Source organism: Meleagris gallopavo, chromosome 1 (assembly GCF_905368555.1).
Source record: "Meleagris gallopavo chromosome 1, MGAL_WU_HG_1.1, whole genome shotgun sequence".
Classification (NCBI taxonomy): Eukaryota; Metazoa; Chordata; class Aves; order Galliformes; family Phasianidae; genus Meleagris; species Meleagris gallopavo.
Genome location: NC_139404.1, coordinates 60,326,753 through 60,344,736, shown reverse-complemented (window position 1 = coordinate 60,344,736; position 17,984 = coordinate 60,326,753). Strand labels below are relative to the sequence as shown.

Genomic DNA, 17,984 nt, shown 5'->3' with positions numbered 1-17,984 from the left:
AGGGCCTCAGAGAAAAAATTAGGTAATGCCCTTCCCCCAAAAAAGTTCAAACTTTTGGGGGGGAAAAAAAAATTTTTTTTCCCAAAATTTTGGGGTTTTTCCGTTAACCTTTTTCATTTCCCCTCCCTTTTCCTTTCCCAAAAATCCATACAAAAATTTTTTTCTTGTTTTCCCCCCCTTTAAATGAAATCCCCTTTTTTAGCTCCCCTTATACTTCATAAATAAATCAAATAACGGCCCCCAACCCCCGGCAAACTGCCCCAAAAAACCCCCCAATCCTGCAAATGGGCCCCCATCCGGTTTTTTGGGGGTACCCGGCCCATTCTGGTTTCCCCTTTGTTTTAGGGGGGGGGGCTTCCCGGGGGGGATTTTCCACCTAGCTTTTTTCTCCCACTGGGGGAAATTTTAAACATCCGGGACATAAATTCCCCTTTGTCCTTATTTTTCCACTCTTTTCCCCCTTCCCCAAAAAATTAAAAAACCCACTTCCCGGGGAAAACAAGCAAAAACAAGGAACTAACCAGGGAAAAAGCCAAATTTTTTAAAGAAGGACCGAGAAGTAAAAGGAGGATATGATTTTGGGGGGACTGTTTTTAGCCGAGGCCAACAAAAAAAATTTTTTGGGGGAAAAAACCCAAAATCCACCTGTCCAACGCTTTATCCCCCCCTCCCTCCCCCCATCCCTCCCCCGGGGGCTTAACACCCCCATATACCCCCCTCCCGGGAACCTGCCTCCCTCACCACCTTTTGAAAAATTTTTTTTTTTTTGTCCCCTAACCCGCCTGGCCACCTTAAAAACTCCTCTCATTTAAATATATCCTTTCTGTTGAATCATTTTAAAAAAAAAATTTTTTGGGGATTTCTCCCCCCCCCAAAATCGCCCAGTTTAAGAGATTAATCGGGGGAAAGGAGAAGGGGGGGTGTGGGGTCCAAAAGTAAGATCTCAGTTTAATGAAAAAGAATGGCGAATAGAAGGGGGTGGGGCCTAATTTTTGGGGTTTTTTGATTTTTTTGGGGATGTTTGCGGGTTGGCCCACGGGGGTGGCTTGGCCTGGAGGGGAAAAAGTGGAAATTTGTAGGGGCCTTTTTTTGAATTTTTTTTGGCCTTTCCGAGTGAAAGCCCTTGGCCCTTTTTCATTATTTTTTAACTAGTTTTAAATGTCCAAAATTTTTAAAAGGGGGAAATTTAAAAAAAAAATCCACCATTCCTTAAAAATAAATACACATCCATTCTAAACTAAACCCCCCCCTTAAAATTACAATGTTAAAAAACCTTTTATTTCAAACTTTTTTTAAAAAAAAAAAACCCCAAAAAAAAAAAAACCAAAAAAAATTTTTTTTTTTAAAAAAAAAAAACAAAAAAAAAAAAAAAAAACACCCAACTTTTTACCTCCAAAAAAAACCCCCAAAACAACCCCCTAACAAAAACTTTTCCCAAACTTACACAATTAAAATACCCACCCAAACCCCCCCCCCCCAAACCAACAACACCCCAATCCACCTAAATTCCTTTTCTTACCAAACCTAAAATTTTCCTTAAATTCCCCTTCAACCTTTTTACCCCAAAAAACTTTAATACCCCAAAAAAAAAAAAAAAAAAAAACACAAAAAACAACACCAAAAATTTTTTTAAAACCAAAACAACACTTTTCCCCTTTTTTTTCTAAAAAAAAAACCCTCTTTCCCAAACCACCCAAAACCCCACCAAAAAATCAACCCAAACCCCCCAAAAAAAACTTCCCCAAAAAAACAAACCCAAAAAAAAAAATACTTTCCCCAAAAAAAAAAAAAACCCCCTCAAAAACAAAACAAAAAAACTAAAAAACTCCACCTCCCAAACTTTTAAACAAAAATTTTTTCTTTTCCCCCAAAACCCAAAACTTTCTTATGAATTAGATTAACTTAAAAAGGGATGCCCAAAGAAAGCTATTAGCAAGTAACAATGAAACACTAAGCTAGCAGGCACTTTGAAAGTGCCATTGCTCTCAGAATATTTTCTGAGTCCCACAGCAACACCCCCACAAGCATCTCTAACCAAAATTACCCAAAAGAGTAGATGAGGAACAAATTCCAGCCTTGAAAATGAAAAAAGGGTGTTAGAAAAAAGGGTTAGCACACACTCTTTTTCTACTCAAAGGTACGGTTGGATATTCCACAAGACAGCATTTTTTAGAGCTGTTCTGGATCACTGTTCCAGTAATGGATTCAGATCTTGTGAGAAGCGTCAGGGCTGCAGTTGTCACCCCTTCCTGGGAGCCAGTGACTTTTAAAACTCTCATTTCTGTGACAAGGAAGCATCAGCAACAGAAAAGCAAGCTTTGTGCCTCCTGTCGTTAGAGGAGTGGGAGTTATGTTTAAGCAGACTGTGTAAAACATTTGCATCCTTCATCCCAATTCCTTTTGGGGAGTTGAGTTTAATTGTTTTAGTGGGGGAAGCAAATTCAGCTCCCTTGCTTTTTTTAAGATGATGAGTTTGAGCATTTGACTAAAACTGAAATAAGTTTGTCTCTGCATCATGCTCTATCACTTTGCTTCAGAGAAGTCACTTGGGCCTGGTAGTCTTTAGCAATGAATGGTAGCAAAAATTGATGCATTTGTTGTCTTGTTTTTTTTTCCGGGGTTGAAAATTATGCCCTGCCTGTCTGCATTTTTCATCAAACAATCAGCAAGTATTTTATTTTTTGTCCCAAGGGGAATTCTGAAGAGACTGTCACAGGAGAGGTAGCTGGTGGACACCCAGATTGAGGAGAAGCTCTGTCTGGGACAGGTCTGCAGACAGATCTGCTTCTCCTCTCTTCCCTCACGCCACTGTTTCCGGGGTTTTTTCAGCCCCCATTTTTTAAATCAACTCGGCTTCTGTCAGTGATGCTGCCTTCATACTTGAGTCCTGTCATCCTGTGTCAGTTCTTTTTGTGTTCCCGGTGATCCTTTTTAGAATTGGGATATTTTTGGGCTGACAGCCTAAGGGGAAATACACAGTTTGGGTGCAAAACTTTAAAACTTTATTAAGGATCAAGGAATAAGTGTTCAGAGAGAATCTCTCTGCTCTTTTTTTTTTTTTTTAAACCATCTTTTCACAATTCCTTTAAGAATTTTTCTTTTTGGTCTACAATTGAGATCTCAGGGGTACATCAGCCCAAGCCATGCCAGCCTGCTCTTTTAATGACAATTATAGAACATTACAGTAAGGTATAGGCGAGATCTTTACCCTGAGCACCTCTGTGCTTTCTTATCATGCAAAGGTTGGGGTCAACAGCAGATACTGACATGAAAGCAGATCATAGCCTGTGAACTGGCACAGTGCAGGTACTGCCCCACTGGGTGATATTTTTTTCCAAACAGAATACATCACTCTCTTGTTGTAGGAAGAGAATTAAAAGAATGAGAACTAGAATGAGGAAGGGAGAGAGCCATGAGTCACTCGAGTGACCCTGTCTTTTCCTGGATGCTTAACAAAAGTACACTATTAATAATAGATTGACAGCTGTGATGATGAGATAATTCTTACTTTCTTTGTATAGTGAGATAGGCAAGAGTAGACGGTGTAAAGCTATACAGGTAGCCTTCTGTTTGGGGCTTATCTCCCCAAACACCTACCAATTGCTGGCCCCCAACCACTTGCCTGTGGGGTGCTGACAGTGGTGGATAGGAACATAATCTCAGGCAGCTGGCTGTGGTTGTTCAGGAGATGCAGTTATGCCAAGTTTCTGCAGCCATATAGGATGTGCCAAAAATGTCTGTTATTATCCATATTCTGCTTTGTTCCAACACCCCTGCCATAGGCAATGCTGCCACCCAGCAGCTCAAGCTGCCCAGGGCCCCATCTGACCTGGCCATGAGTGCCTCCAGGGATGGGGCACCCACAGCTTCTCCACAGCTGTGCCAGGGCCTCACCACCCTCTGAGTAAATAATTTCCTCCTAATATCTAATCCAAAATTTCCCTCTTTTAGTTTAAAACCCTTCCCACTTGTTCTGTCGCTATCAGACAGTATAAAAAGTTGGTCTCCCTTCCTTCAAGTACTGGAAGGCCACAATGAGGTCTCCCTGGAGCCTTCTCTTCTTCAAGCTGCTAAAAAAGCCCAACTCCTTCAATTTTTTTTTTTCATAGAAGAAGGTGTTCCAGCCCTCTGACCATCTTCGTGGCCCTTCTCTGAACCCATCAGCTCCATTTTTTTTTGTGCTCGAGGCCCCAGGCCTGGGCACAGTACTACAGATGGAGCCTTATAAGAGCAGAGCTAAGGGGGACAATCCCTCCCATTCCCTGCTTGCTGCCCCTCTGTTGATGCAGGATACTGTTGGCCTTCCAGGCTATAAGTGCATACTGCTGGCTCGTGTCCAGCTTTTCATCCACCAGAACCCCTGGGCCCAACTTTTCAAACCTGTCCATATCTCTTTGGATGGCATCCCTTCCTCCCCTCCTTCGGTTGCATCAGATGTACCTCTCAGCCTGATTTCATCATTTCCTTGGAAACATTGTACTAAAATCATAGAGAAGATAAAGTCTGATTTCATTTTTAGTCTTTGCAAGAGATGCATCCACTAAGATGCATCCAACTAAGAAATGGCTACAGTGCAGCTTTGCAGGGAAGAGACGGAAGCAATAGGCAGAACCTGAAACTCTCTTCCAGCCCTGCAGTAGGATGAACAGCATGTGTTTTTTTGTGTTAGGTGAAGATGAAGTTACTTTGAGAGGTGTTTGGTGACTCGTGTAGGTGGCAGAAAGCTGATCCAGGAATATCAGATTAAGTCAAGATTCAGTAGTATTCATTGTAAATAATTCATACGGCACTCTAGTCTGTGAGGATGGATTACAAAAATGCCTGTTTTTTGGAGAAAGAAATAATTCCCTCAGCTTCTTACAGTGGCTGTCCCAAATTCAATCAGGAGGGCAAGCAGAAGGGAAACCATGGGCCTGGGCATGCAGCAGTGACAGGCACTCCCTAATGTCCCCAGGAGCTTCTCTGCAAAACAGGAACACCCCCTGAAGCCCCACATCACTCTGACAGTTCTGCTCTGCACTCAGGGGTGCTGCAGCAGAAGCCTCTGTCCACTAGGAAGATGCAGATGCTGAACTTTTACAATTCAATTTGAAAGATATTTTCTTTATTTATTCTTTGATTTTCACTGCATCTGGCAGTGCCCAGTAGGAGAATTCTGCATCCTGTATTCCCTTCTAAATTCTGTCATGACTTCTGCCATGGGGAACTGGGAGCTGTGCTCGGCAGCCTACATACAAAGCCCTGCCACAGCGAGGAGGCTGCAGCTTACAGGATGCTGATCTGAGGAGCATTCGGGTGGATCTGTGTGCGGTGGTATCTGTCTTGCTGTTTCTCACCTGTCAGGCCCACTGGAATTCAGAAGCAATCATCACACACTGTCCCAATTTAAGCCCATCTTCAGCTTTAGAGTCTCGCTCTCCCTCCCAGCTAGCCTGGCCTCTAAAGGAATCAGGAATTAGTTCAAACATCTCCATTCTTAGCTGTCCCTCTCCCCTATTCTTAACCCTGCTGCGACCTATTTTCTTCCCACTCCCTTGACAAAGAGGATCATCGTACTGAGTACCTGAGTAGGCATTACTTACGGCAAGCCTCCTGCCACCTCATGAGGGACCTGCTCCTCCACCGGTGGCTGGCACTCATAGGCAGCATCTTTGTCCTCTCCAGCGCGCCTTCACATCCACTGGCCAGCCTGGCGCTCAGCCCCAGGGTGCAGAGTGACCTCCAAGCCTGCCCACCTGATCCTGGTGGGGAGAGCAGAGCAGAATGGGTGGGATTTGGTTCCTGGCTACTCGATGTAGGGCTGGACTCACTGGTATCCTTTCCCCTCCCCAGCTAGAGTTTTGCCTTTCGGGCACCAGCCCTGTTTCAGAGGAGAGATGGAGGATGTTGCAGGAAGCGCAGCATGATGAGGGCGTGACAAGAATTCACCTTTCCCCTCTCACTACAGAAATAAGGCCTGATTCTCACAGGTGCCAAAGAGAGAAGCTTGTGCTCGAGCAGCCTGCTGCTGCAGCTCTGTGAGCCCGACATTCAAGGTCATCCTGATGCATGGCTGAGGTGACTGTGCCAGGACATCTCCCCGCCACTTGCCGCCTTGCCGGCTGCAGCCACCTGTGCATCCCCAGTGCACACTAGGGCTCACAGTGCGGCCGAGCAACAGCCAAGCAGCTTCTCCCCTCCTCCCCCGCCCCCTTCTCCACCAGCGCGTCCTTTCTGTTTCAAGGTAAAATGGATGTGGTGCCTAGAGCAGGGCTGGGCAGCATGGGGATCTCACTGCAGTGACTGCAGGAACTGAGGAGCCTCTGAGGGGAAGGGAGGGCCTGGGGTGGGGGAGACTGAGTGGGAGTGTTGAAAAGAAAGGAATTACGGCTTAATTAGAAGAAGGAAAAATGCTCAGTCTAATTAGAAACCCAAAGACCATAAACTCTCCCCTGACAATAGTGACTGACAACAGGTCCCCCCTTCCCTCCTGCTTCCCTCTTGGGTAGCTGCGGCCAGGAACAAGGGGAACACCGCAGATCCCCCCGATCCCAGGTGCTCTCTGGCATGCCCCCCACAGTCACAACATCACTCAAATGGATGCATTTCTACCAGGGCACAGAGCAAACCACCCCCCATGCCCCTGAGAGGCTCTGACAGCCTCCATGGTTATATTTCAGCTGGGCGCTGTGCTCCCTCTGGGACACTCTCCCTATGCACGTGCCCTCCCTCAGGCTCCCGTGATGGATTTATTCTGGACAGGAATGTAAACCACCAGGAAACATTTAAATCAGCATCTTGGTGAGAAAGACAAGCAGGCTCAGTGCCTGGTGTCATGCATTTTGCAAGGCTGCTCCGCTCGTTTACTGAATGCACCAGCTAGATGCAGACCTCTCACAGCACCAAAACCAACCCACTCCAGCCCACCACAGCCCCCCAGCAACCCACAGAGCCAGGCTTGCCTTCCGGTAATCTGCTGGAGGAGAAGGCTCAACAAGGAGACTTCCAGCCTCCCCCGTTGCCGATGCCAACCCGAAGCCTCCCATCTCCAGGAGCAGTGAGGATGATGAAAAGCTGCCAGCACTTACCTGGAGGGGCTCTGCCCACAGCCACTTCCACCTGGCTCCCTGGGCACCGCACGGATGCTGCCGCTTCCTTCCCTCTCCCTCTGTGACTTTCACTCCCGGCAGCAGGCTTTCCGTGTGCTCTATTTAACTCCCTACAGCACAGGAATAAATGGCAGAGTTAAGCTGACAGCCACAGAGCCTTATCTGGCTGCCGGATAGTGGGAGCCGCTCACTTCCAAATCCTGTTGCCGACTGATCGCGTCCTTGCTTTCAGCATCGTTCAGGGGCTGCCTGCCACGCTCTGTCTTTCCCTCTTCTCCACCTTCACTCCATCTAACTTTGTCTGGGTTATAGATAGCTCTGTTCCTTGCGCTCTTGCCTTTTGGCTCTGTTTTGTAACACCCCATCTGTATCAGCTGGCTTAGCTCCAAGCAGGGGGGCTAGGCTTTGAGAAAAAAAACCAACAAACCCAGCTTGCTTGGGTGCTTCATGACACCGCGATCCCCCTCAGCCCAGGCCCCCTCTCCATCCCAGGGCCGGGGTTTCCCCCCGCCTGCTGCTCCATTCTACCACACCAACCCCAGGCGATGCCGAGGGGCTGATAGCAGCACTGCATACCCGAGATTGGTGACAGAGTCGGGGTTTGTACCCCTGGTCCCTTCTGCTCTGGATGGCAATGTCCAGCTCCCACACCCATCCCTGGTACCTCACAGGCGTCTCTTCCTATGAGACAGTGCCAGGGCTTGAGCACCGAGTGCAGGGTGGGAGGAGCAGCAGTGTATAAATAAGCCCTCTCCCTATGTTTAGAATTTATTGCAGTGCATAGTGATTAACACCTGTTCAGGCTTTAATGCTGTCTCCTGTGCTGCAACATGCACAAAGATGGAGGTACCTCGATAAAACCATGATTATTTTCAAAGCATGTCACATAAACACAGTACTCCCTGCCCTACAGATTTACATCCACGCCTTTGTGCATTCATAAGCATTTCTAAGATTTAAAAGCAAATACCATCATATGCTTATGCAGACGTAGTTGCTAATCTAGCTTGCATTTACAAATATGTCCATAGAGTTGGGCTTGCACGTGTACTTGGGACTCTTCCGTGACCCATATTCATGTCATCCATGTCTTACATGAAACTGCCTACTTCTCCCAGCATAGCATCTGTTCAGGGGGCAGAGCATTAGATTTGGAATAGGTAGGGGTTCCTGAATGCCTAACTGAGAAAGCCAATGAGCTTCTGCATTTCTCCTTTGAAGTCACATGTCTATTGTAAATGCAGCAATGGGAACTTCATGGTCCTGGAACAACCTGGGACCTGCCCGCACCTCCAGACTCCCCAGGGCTTCACCAGAGCTGTCTGGCTGCTCTCAGCCTTACAGCCAGGGACTTATCCAGCAGTGAGGACTATACCAGACCCAGGAGTGCCCCAGCCCATGAGGAGAGGCACAGTGCCATCCATTCTGAACTGATGCAGGACTGACTGGGAGCCTAGTGATGGTATACACGCGTGCAGCTCCAAACACTCTGAAGATACCCAAAGGCTCTACAAACCCAATGTTAATCTTTCTCTCGGGATTACTGGATGAGTCCTTCACCCTGGAAAAACCTGTCAGCCAGTTCCCCTCCGCTCCATGGGACACAGTGTCCAGAGCTTCCTTCCGTGTGCTTGGAGCTGAATCTCTTCTCCAGATTCTGGAGGAATGAACAGCAGAGCCTGCAGGGCTGATGACCTTTGCTTCTTGCCATTTGGTATAGGAGAGTAAAGCACAACTTTTTTTAGTTTCAGCTCAAAGCAGCAGAACAGAATCATCCATTTCTTGCCGTGGGCTCCAGAGGCCAAAAATACACTGAGCTGAAGTGCCACTTGGACATTTGGCCTGCTGTCAGACTTCCCAGAGGACTCTAATGAGGATTCCCCTAATTAGCTTAACCAGGGAACTTTACTGCTGGGGGGGTGCTGGGGACATTTGTAATAACTCTCCAGTGCTTGCCAGGGCATAAAAGGTACAGCAGGAACTGTCACTGTCTGGTGCTTCCTTCTCCCTGCCCAGATACCAGTCGTGTTTGCAGTATCACTTCAAAGCCTTGGCTTTGCTAAGCAGGATCCTAAGGAGTACACTGTGATGGTGATGGGGGCTTCTGTTGACTGCATCCAAATACTGCTTTAGTATCTTCCCAATTCAGCTTCACGAATGACTTTTAGCATGACAGTAGGTATTGCTGCTGTTATTTTGTACTTAATGAACCCCAGAAACAAAGCTGTGGTCAGAGCCAGTAGGTAGGTGGACAGAATTATCCCATCTTCCTGCACGGATATGAAGGCTAGAGATAAATAGTTGTCCCAGCATGTCACTGGGATGAGCTACGGTCACAAGCAAGACCCACAGCCTCTGTCTCAGATTCTACCTCCCTATCCTTTGCACTAACCCAAGCTTGGACCATGGCTTGGGGATCAGACTCCTCTAACAGACTGACTTACTAGCACTGGCAGGGCATATGGGTGACCTATATTATAAAAGGGTAGGTTACAGAGGCTATGACAGATGCCAGTGATAAATTACCAGAACGCAAGCAGACGTTCATCCCTCCCCCACGCTCTCCCTGATGAATGATGGCAAAGTCCTTCCCGATGCTGAATTGCTTTAGGCTTTATCAGAAAAGCAGCAGGGCAAGGGAGGGCATGGGGTACACTTAAAGAAGATTATCTCCCCCCTTCCCCTTTTCCTGTTGCTTTTAGGTTTTGTGTTTTATTACTGTTGCCCATAATGAAGGGGAACAGTGGTACCCTAGAGCCCAATGATTAAAGCATGCTGTCCTGTGTCTCTTCCTCCATCAGTACTTGGAGGATGAGAGTCTGTACACAGAAGGAAGGGAGACACATCAGCCATGTCATCTGATTGCAGCAGCTGAAAGTTCATTAGGCAAGCTGGTTGATGAGTCCTAGTGGGGAGCTGCACTCTTCTGCAGTACCACAAGTGAGTTTAGGATGGACTGTATATGATGCCCATTCTTGATCCCTCAACCAACCTGGGTCAGTTCAGCAGTGAGTTCACACTGAAACCCATTGTCTCAGCAGCAGCTCCTCATTTACTGTTTATTTGGATTGCAAAAACACCCGGACTTGGCAGCCAAGCTCAGCACCACTACAGAAACATACAGTGTGTCACTGCCCCAGTGTGCCTATAAGCTAAATAGCTGGGGGCTTCATTTCCAACACTTGCTGATTTATTAACACAAGTGTTCAGGATTCATTAGTGTTGTGCTGTCACACTCGATGGAAAGCACATTTTAAATTCACACTAGAAACCCAGCTGCACAAGAAACGGTGCCATCTGACTTGCAGCAATCGATCACAGCAAAGCAAAACACCTCATACAGAAAGCTGTAAAGTAAGTAGAAAGCATGCAAAACCCACTCTGTTGTAAGGGAATCTGCCACATTCCTGACTTAGTGTGAATAAACCTCACCCTATTCACTGGGATGTGATGAGGTCAGAGATCTTCTGATCTTTGAGATGACAGTGTGTAGGCACTTCTGAAATGCAAATGTGATTGTTGTTAAACAAACATTTCCTCCCCAAAGGCTACCAAGGAAGGTCAGTTTTATTCTCATTTTATGCAGGGGAAAACCATCTTAGAGGTTACAATGGCTGCTGAGTTTGACTGTTGGAGTACCATGGCCCCACATCAATTCCCAGCTCAGGATTTTCAAAGCTGCCAAGTGTGGTGATTGCTCAGAATTGCATGGACTTGTGAATGCTCTTCTACACTGCAGAAGTGTGTGGGGCTTATCAAAGTTACACAGAATAAAGGAGTTTTGATGGGGCTTTCCCGCAGTTATCTGACAGATCTGTGCCAGAATCAGGAGAGGAGCCAAGTGTCTTGATTCCTCGTCCCATACCTTAACCAGGAGACATTATTTGCATCCAAAGTCTTCCTGATCAATGCACAATAAGGAGACTAAGGAGGGTCAGAGGGTCTGAACCCAGGGCACCAAGCCTCACTGAACCATCTGAGAGAGCACAGAGCATCCCGAGAGGAGCCAGGGGCAGCATCAGTGGGGAAGACCCAGATTGCAGTGAAGAAGTGGAATTCCTTGGGAGTCTGTGGAAGCAGGTGGGGAGACTGGGATATCCAACACAAGAGTGACAGGAAAGTCCCAGCACAGCAAGAGTGTGGCATATGGAGGAGGCCCGGAGCAGCAGCAGGAGGAGAGCTGAGGGGGCAGCTGGCAGGAAGAAATCCAGCCATGTGTGTGCCAGCGTCTTCTCTGAGCGCGACAGACCACGTGCATGCTTCCTTCAGCAGAGCGCGGGCGATGTGCAGGGAAGCGGGTGAGGAGTGGGAGAGGGGCTCAGCAGAGAGACACGTGAGCTGGCCTCCCAGTTTTCCTCTTTTTTTTTTTTTTTTTTTAATTTAAAACATGTATTTTGTTCTTCTCGCACTGTTGGCAAAAATTGATAACCAAGTGAGATGTGGAGGGGGGTTCTGCCTGAAGACTGAGATAACATTTTCTGATCCAGCTGGGAACAGTTGGCTGTGGGTGGTGGCTTGTCACCAGCTCTGCCAGTTCTAATCCAGATCCCAGTGTTTCTCTCAGCTGTGAAGAGCGTTCTCTACAACTTTAATTTCCTGCAGGGGTTAATCCCGTGGTCAGTAATAGCTCAGACCCCTAATCCTCCCACTCAGCTCTTGGCAGAAGGACTGTAGCCTCTCCCAGCTCAGCAGATCGGAGGGAGGCCCAGTTTGGCTCCTGGTTCCATTTCTGTACCTCGCAGGTGTCCTTCAGCTTGCTGGCATTTAGAGCACTGCACTCCCTTCCTGCCAAGCCTGAGGATGGGTGGTGGGTGGGTGGCTTACCCCACAGAGAGCCTCCAGGAGAGAAGGCGACTTAGTGGGAGAATCCCAGTGCTGTGCTGCTCATCTCCCTCCCCACCCCACACACAGATACTTTCCACGTTTCTCACTTGGATGGTACTCTGAAATTGAAATTAATCCTTTTTTGGTTCAAGAAAAAGAGTTTGGGCCCATGTTTGAGGATTCTCAGGGGGCTCAGAAATCTCAATATGACCCAGTCCTTTCCTTAGGTCTCTCATTAGGGGCAAAGGATGCAGTGAGTCTGTACCAGGGAAGTTGCCAGCCTGTCTGAAACGAAAGATGTATTTACATGCTCAGAGTATGAAATAGAGGTACATCAATTTAGTAGCCAGATAGGAAAATGCAAGTTTCAATATCAACCCTTCACAGTTCTGTCTCTGGGCAGATGGACATCTGTCAAATAGTACAGCCAAACAGCCAAGTCAGTGGGCCTCCAGATCAATTCCAAGAAACCTGTTACATCTTATCTGGACCAAGGTACTTCAGCTGTAAATCTTTCTACCTATGCTTCCCAGTCAGTACAGTCAGATGAGGTTTGGCAAGCCTGGATGATGCCATACATACAGAGCGTCCCTCACCTCCTTATCTGCAACCACTCTTATCTGCAGTAGCCCAGGAGCTGCTTTTGCCTTTTTTCATAGTCTACATTCTGAAATTGGTCAGACCCAAGCTCACTAACCTTCCTAGTGCTTGCCGCACTACTTTTACTTCTGGGAGCTGAGATACTGCATGGTGAAGAAGCCAGAGTGATGGAAGATCGCTGCCACCCAAGCTGCTGAGTGTCACTCCCACTTTTCCTCCCATACACCCTGTTCTGCACGTCCATGGCTGCAGTCCTTTAGAGTCAGTCCATCAGCTGCCAGGACAGTAGCTTCCTGCTCGGCGGTTGGAGCGGGAGGAGAAAGAGGGGGCAGCAAGCACAGTAGGGTGAGGGAAGGAGTTCATTGCTGTCTCAGTTCACAAGCTCGTGCCCTTGGCGTATTCCTAGGGGTAGGGATCAACCAGGCAAGATGATCAGTGGTGGGGCAGAGCATGAGATGCCAGCAGTAAAAATCCTCTCTGCTCTTACCATAAGGGGATCAGCGACCCAGCACACACACAGCTCCTGGCAAACCTCCCAAGGAGCGGCTGGCTCTCATTGTTCACACATGATGCGTTTATACTGAACTCTGAAGGAGACCTTTTGCTGATTTCTTTTTCTGCCTTAGTGAGTTGCATAGATCTGTTTCACTTGGTTGCCAATGGGGTCCCAGTACTGCGGTGTTGCCTGTTAGAGTGGCCTGGAAATCTTCTTCCCCATCATCCCCCATCATCCTCCCAGAGCATCCAGAAGGATGTCCCTGCAAAGTCATCACAAACTGCACAGGGTCTGAGTGTGGGAATACAAGAAAAACTGTTCAGAGCAGAAGCTGTGGAGCAAGATAAACAGCAGTCTGAGGATACTTGAGGATCACTGGGACACGCTTACACTCTTTACAAGGTGGGAACATTGCCCACAGCTCAAGACATGGTGACAGCTATCAGAACCCAGAGCTCCACCTCCTCATATGCATGTGGGCCTGCACACAGAGCTGCAGGGCCTGCTGGGGCTGGAGGATGCCTTAGGTCTGAGGTGAATTTAGTTTTCTGGAAGACCTGCAGCTACAGAACAAATACGGGCATGGCAACATTCACATCCCATCCAAATCATTGGATGCAGGCAGAGCCCACCTCAGACCTTCCGTCCTCACATGGGCATCTCACAGCAAAACCTCAGCTTTGCAGAGTGGCCAAAGAGAGCTTCCCAACTTCCTCGCAGCAAGGAGGGGCACGGCAGCGGGGCCTGACCTCAGGCTGCAGCCTTTGTTTGGAATTCAGGCATGGATGACCCCGGAGTGAATTTGGGTCTCAGACTGTCCTGTGATGGCTGTGAGGCACTGCTCTCTACAGATCCCTAAGAGAAGGTTATGGTGAGGTGGGGGTCAGCCTCTTCTCCCAGGTAACAGCAACAGGACAAGAGGGAATGGCTTGAAATTATGCCAGGGGAGGTTCAGGCTGCATATTAGGAAACATTTCTTCTCTGAAAGAGTGATAATGTGTCGTCACAGGCTGCCCAGGAAGGTGGTGGAGTCACCGTCCCTGGAGGTATTCAAGAACTGTGTGGATGTGGCACTGAGGGATGTGGTCAGCGGGTTGGCGGTTGGACTAGATGAGAAGTCTTTTATAACCTGAATGATTCTATGATTCAGTGTATAAATATACATTATATATGTCTTGTTTTCCTATTCATAAAAAAGTCAAGAAACTTATTTTCGTTTTTTAAAAAAAGGCTATATGAAAGAATATGCCACATGGTTTGCAAAGCCAGTACCTAAATGAGTTAATTATCTGCACAGACTTTATTCAGCCATTCATACAAATATGCATGACAACATAGCCTTTGCCCACCCCAGCAGGTACTCTTGCTTTTTTTTTCACAGGGCTCCGTGCCAAACTCTGTGCAAACAACACATGATACTCAGGCTAACAATGAAGATGTTGTAATAAATAAGGCTATTTTTATATGGACAGCTCAAGATACTAAACTGCAGTTTTGGCAACTGGCCACAGTCTGTACATTCCTAATTTTGTGGGTACCCCACACAAGACCCTAGGGGCCATTTTGCAGAACTGCTGAGTACTCACAGCTGTTTTCCAAAATGCTGGCAGCGTAGCCAGCAAACTGGTACAGTCTGAAGGAATTAGTGGCACTGGGAGCCAAGACGCCCCAGGATCCAGTCCTGCACCTGCTGCTCCTTCCCTGCCTAGCTAAGGGGAAATGTTCGTCTCCCTTTCGACAGCAAGCAAATAACCATTCTCATGCATCATCAACAGCTTAAATTCTCTATTGTCAATGAGGCAGCTACAGCAGAGAAAGTCTTCAGAACACCACATGACAATGCATGATGATGTATTGCCTGAAAAGCTGGGATGTCAGGCAGTAAACAAACAAAAGAGGCACATGCTTAGCTGTACTAAAAAAAATAACAGTCTCCTGCTTCCCTTCTCAAGCACCATCGTGCAGCTCTTGAGCGAGACAGCCTTGTGAGCATGCAGGGAGATGGTACCAGGGGCTGCAGTCCAGCATAGACAACAAGCTGCTCTGAATGCTGGCATCTCCTCGCTTTCAAGTGCTTGTTTTAGCAATGTGAATAAAACTATATTTCATGTAAATCCACAGCTCGCAGGTGAAGCAACCTTGCCTTTGGTCTATCCAAAATGCATTTGAACTGGTATTTAGAAATGCAACTCGGTTTTAGCATCCCCTAAGACATACGGAGCATTCTTGCTAGCCAGCACTTCAGTACAGCCACTGCATGAATCAGGTGCGTGCTGGGAGGTGTTTCTTGCAGCGAGGACAGGAGCAGCCTGGGACGCTAACCCCAGTTCCTTCCCACTGACAGCTAGAGCACGTGTGGTGGTGTGGCACTTTGGAGCACTACCCAGCTGCCAGGAGCATCCCAGTATGGTCATCTGAATTACTGCTTGAGCCACTCAGGGCTGGGACAGATGTCAAGCACTGTGAGCAGCTGCTTGTAACCAAACATGGCAAGTGAGAGAAACTCAATCAGCAACAGGCGGGCGGATATCAGTCACTGCAGACCTGCCCAGATTCTCAGCTCCAGGTCTCCTCGTGGCCTGCTGCTGCTGCTGCCCTCCCTGCTTCAATTCTGCCTTCTGGAGAGCTCAGCAAATGCTTTGCATAGGGCCTGGAAGAGCCAGAAGAGGGGCAGGGAGCTGGAGATACCCGAGATGAGTGCACCTTGCTAGCATGTGGCATTCACTTTGCTGGAGGCAAGGGTAAAGCCATAATCCAATATAAAAATTATGTAAGAGGACTTCCCCCCTTCTCCTTGCAAACTACCCCTCTGCTGAGGATTTCCATAATTCCTCCGAGTGGACAAGATACGCCACAGAGCCTGTGCTGATGTCTGATGGGGAGACAACTCCCTCAAGCCTTTTGCTCATGTGGAATAATTCCCTCGCAAATGTTGTTTGCCCACAGCGGTTAGAGAGAGATCCTCCCCCTGAAATGGGCCCAAGTGACAAAGCTCAGAAGAAAAATGCCCTGTGATCCCAGAACGGCAGCCCGCCTCCTCCTTGCCAGAACATCCCCTGCTCTGTGACAGGTCCCTCTGAGCCTCCCAGGGCTATCTTCCAGGGTTCCTTTCCCTGCGTGGTGCCCCACTCCTGCCACAACAGCTCTTCCTTCCTCCTGCCATCCTCTGACAGATCTGTGCCTCGAATTCTACTTGCCCGCACCTGGGATGTGCTGGGACAGCATATTTGGTTCCCCCCCGATGATAGAAATTGTGGTCCTGAGGCATAGGTCTTCGGTCACGGCCTCTGTCCAGCACAGCAGAGACCTGAGCTCACACGTCTCTCTTGCTTAGGGTGAGAGGCGGTGGCAGCAATGTGCTGGGCAGGCAGTGGGAGGAGGGGGCAGGATGCCCTGTGCACCATGTGTGTGTGCACGTGTCAGTTCACGCATCCATATGCACACATACGTGCACGCTACCACTCACACATAGTCTTCCCACCACAAGTAAAATCTGTTGGAGGCTTCAGCTCATTTTAGACTCAATTCTCTCCCCCTTTTCTCCCAAGCAGAGCTGCTCTCAGAGGCAACACTAGGAAAGGCTGTAAAGTTCCCCCATGCTGTATTTTCGCCCTTTTCTCCTTAAAGTTCAGAATCACAGGCTCACCCTGCTGGATACAGCTTGGCACTTATTTTTGGGTACACTGATGGCAGGGCAGCTTTCACCTCATGTCAGCAGGCATGTCCCTGAGCTCTGCCTGTGGAGTTGTACACACACACACACATACACCCACATGTACGCACAGCATCCCAAAGCACGTTTGCTGAATGCTGGATCTGTCACCTACCCAGTGCTGGTCTGGGAGAAGGTGCATTCAGCTGCCCGCACTGAACTGGGCTAAAATCAACACCGCTGCCCTTCAGCCTCACGTTAACGACTCTGCGGCTCTCCCCAGGGAGGTTGGTTCCAAGAGGCAGCCCCACCGATCTCACGTAGGCTGGGGAGGACGCGCGGCAGGGAGACGGCTCTACTTACAGGGACAGACGCTCCTCTGAGACACGGGGCTTTTCCAGCGCACCCTGGGCAATCCCAAAGCAAATCCAGCAGAACGTGCCTTTTCGCCCAGCAATCTCACGGAGGGCTCTAGTTGGCACGGGCTCGGAGGCCAGAAGGCCAGCTGGCCGCACCACACGTGGGGCTGAGGAGCCGCGCACTCAGCGGGCAGCGTGGGGAGCGAGCCGTAATCCCCTGCGAGCAATAAATAGAGGGAGAGAGAGCGAGCGGGAGGCGAGAGAGGCTGAGCGCAGGGCTGAGGGTACATCGGCAGCGGCAGCACGGGGACGCGCACCCGTGGTGCCGAGGCATCACTCAGCCGGTGGGCAGGGTCCGATCCGGATCAGTTGGAGGAAGGGACACGGGGGCTTTCCATCTCTCTCAGCCTATCCTGAGGGAAGAACCGTCGCCCGCCTTCAGCCTCACCATCTTCCTCCTGCCCCCTCGCTCCTTTCCCTCCCCCAGCACAAGGGGCCGAGGGGGGCAAGGAGGTACCAGCTTGGGGATGAGGCAGATTGATGCGAGTCGAGAGGCTGCAAGAGGAGCTCTGAGCCGGGCTGCCTCTTCCCCGCCTCCTCTCGATGTGATGGCTGATCACAATGAGCCGGGGAGAAAGGCAGGCGAAGGGAAACCCGCTGTGTTGGCTGTGCATCCTACGGGGATGAGACATCCAGTGGGGGGGACACCAAGGGGCTCGGAGCAAAACCCCCTTCCATCAGTGCTGTGGAATGCAGGGTTTGTGGCACAGGGACTTCACTAGGCATGGCTGGGCGCATCCCAGCCACTGTCACCCATTCATGCTGGGACGGAGCACGTCCCGGCCTCTGATCCCATGGGGGGTTAGGGAAAACTTGACATGGGGACAGAAAATGGTTGTAGTGAGGGGAATGGTGAAAGAGGGGAGCACTGACACCCTCAGTGTGCTCCCCTGGGTTGGGGGAGT

General features: G+C 48.9%; 1 protein-coding gene and 1 non-coding gene across 2 annotated transcripts in view; one reads left to right on the top strand and one right to left on the bottom strand.

The window, feature by feature from the left end:
- CACNA2D4 (calcium voltage-gated channel auxiliary subunit alpha2delta 4) overlaps positions 1-17,984 on the top strand; it is a 107,285-nt gene that overhangs the window by 65,131 nt on the left and 24,170 nt on the right. The gene's annotated exons all lie outside the window — the stretch shown is intronic.
- On the bottom strand, positions 5,606-17,303 carry LOC104911883 (leucine rich repeat transmembrane protein 2). Its single transcript, XR_014884890.1, has 3 exons — positions 17,024-17,303; positions 7,068-7,198; positions 5,606-5,741 (listed from the first exon to the last, which is right to left on the bottom strand). It is a non-coding gene; the product is annotated as a leucine rich repeat transmembrane protein 2 (transcript).